The sequence below is a fragment of the Octopus bimaculoides genome, chromosome 27, assembly GCF_046866305.1.
Source record: "Octopus bimaculoides isolate indiv1 chromosome 27, ASM4686630v1, whole genome shotgun sequence".
NCBI classification, from domain to species: Eukaryota; Metazoa; Mollusca; class Cephalopoda; order Octopoda; family Octopodidae; genus Octopus; species Octopus bimaculoides.
The window spans coordinates 1,298,642-1,301,141 of record NC_142954.1 but is presented as its reverse complement, the minus strand read 5'-3'; the positions used below and the strand labels follow the sequence as shown (position 1 = coordinate 1,301,141).

Sequence of the window (2,500 nt, the reverse complement as noted above, 5' to 3'; positions counted from 1 at the left end):
GCTCAACAGACCACAAGGACACGGCCTGTACCTCACAACCCTCATAGGAAGAAATAAAACATAAACAAACAAACATGCACCCATGCCCACACATGTATGTGTGTGTGCGCATATGTATGTGTATGTATGTATGAATATGTGCATGCATGCATGCATAAAGATACAGGTGCAGTTGTGGATGTGTGGTAAGAAGTTGTTTCCCAACCACGTGGGTTCTGGGTTCAGTCCCACTGCGTGGCACCTTGGGCAAGTGATTTCTACTATAGCCTCGGGCCCACCAAAGCCTTGTGAGTGGATTTGGTAGATGGAAACTGAAAGAAGCCCCTTGTGTGTATATATATATATATATATATATATACATATACACACACGTTTATGTATATGCATGTATACCTGCATGTATGTATACATATGTTGTGCACATGTATGCATAAATATATATGTATGTATATATCTATGCATATATTTATACATATAATTATATATATACATACATATATATATATATATATATATATATATATATATATATATATATATATATTAATGCACACACACACACACGTATATATATGTGTGTGTGTGTGTGTGTGTGTATATATATAAGTGAGGGTGTTTATTTTTATTGCCATTACTCTATATATATCCCAATTTGAGAATAGCTCCATTTACATGCCTGCATTATTGTGAGAGGGTGTACAGTATGGAAAAGGCATCCATTCAGCCCTAAATCTCTCTCCCCTTAAAAAAAAAGGGACCTTGAGTACAACCAAACATTACTTGAAAGGCCAAACCCTGCCCCACCCTTGCATAAAGAGGGTGGAAATAGCCTTAACCCTTTCTCTAAATAGGATTCCTATATCTGACAAAACCCCATTGCAAACCTTGTTTCGTGTGAATGAATTTAGTATTAAAAGGGTTTCAATTTTTGTTACTGTTGTATCTGTTAAATCTGACCCTACCCCTTTATATAATATACATCTATTTCAATAATGTATGCAAATGATATTTAAATATATGCAAAATCACTTGCTGTCCTTGGTTTGCATGAATGACTCCAGTACTGAAAGGGTTAAAAGTTTTGTTGTTGTCCTTGTCGTCGTTGCGTGTCTGTTAATTCTGACCCTACCCCTGTATACAGAATACATCTATTTAAATAATGCATGCAAATGATATTTAAATGTATGCATAATATATTTATTTATTTATTTATGAGTAATATATTTAGTGCTAATTAAGGATTGTGACTTTCTAATCATTTTAATTATTGCACAGCGGTAATTAATGTTTAAATACGAAATGTAAATGACTTTATCAAACTGCTGGTATTCCATCTTTGGTACTTGTTTGTAATTAACATCACAGTGTTTTAATTAATATATTAAAGTAGTAGTAACAATAATAATAATAAAAATAATAATGATTTTATTAATTTGCCACAAGGGCAAAGGATGAGGGGGAAATACAAAAACAGACATAAAGCGTGGGGGGGGGTGCATAATAATAATAATAATAATAATAATAATAATAATAATAATAATAATCCTTTCTACTATAGGTACAAGGCCTGAAATTTTGGGGGAGGGGACTAGTCAATTACATTGATTCCCCCAGTGTTTCACTGGTACTTAATTCATTGATTCCAAAAGGATGAAGTCGACCTCAGCGGAATTAATAATAATAATAATAATAATAATAATAATAATAATTTATGAAGACTGACATAACCCTCCACGAAGGTAAATGCACAATAAAAGGAACATGATTGCGAGGTGTAATAAAATAGAGATTGTGTAATAATAATAATAATAATAATAATAATATTGATAATAATATTGATAATAATAATAAAAATATTGATAATAATATGACTGAGTTGATGCTGACAAATGGTTTGTTTATTTATTTTTGTTTGCTTACTTTTTATTTTGTTTTTGAAAATAATGAAATAGAAGTGATGGATGAACCTCAAAGAAACAAAACAAAAAAAAAAGATGACACACACACATACACACTCCTGCACACACACACACACACACATTGAAAAGTGAAAACAAAAGACAAGTAGAAAAGAAATAAAATAAATAAAAAGTAATTTGAAAAGTAAATAAAAACAAATTTGTAAACGTGGCCTGTGTTGAACACCACAACATCAGTAAATCAGGAGGAAAGAAAGCCAAAGAGAATGAGTGAAGAGTGAAGGTAGTTGATGATTTGTGAAGACTAAATGAAGATGATTAATAAGTTGATGACAAAAGACAGAAGACAGGTGGAAGAGTGAAGAAGAATTAGAAAATAGGTGTGAAGTAGTTGATTGAAGGTTGATGGTGAAAAGAAATATGATTGATGAAGACAGAAGAAGTGATATGGTGAAGACTAAGGATTGATGAAAAAGTAGATATGAGATAGATGATTAATAAACACAGAAGACTGATGAGAAAGTAGACACAAGAGAGATGATTAATGAATGGAAGACTGATGATTAAAATAAAAAGAAGAC

The 2,500-nt window shown here is 31.5% G+C and overlaps 1 protein-coding gene across 4 annotated transcripts in view; it reads right to left on the bottom strand.

Moving 5' to 3' along the window:
• Nucleotides 1-1,893: 1,893 nt before the first annotated feature.
• LOC106867800 ((Lyso)-N-acylphosphatidylethanolamine lipase) overlaps nt 1,894-2,500 on the bottom strand; it is a 14,099-nt gene continuing 13,492 nt past the window's right edge. For all 4 annotated transcript variants that reach the window (XM_014912797.3, XM_014912796.3, XM_014912794.3 and 1 more), the window contains one exon: nt 1,894-2,500. This exon is cut by the window's right edge and continues 1,066 nt beyond it. The gene's annotated coding sequence lies outside the window, so the exon portion shown is untranslated.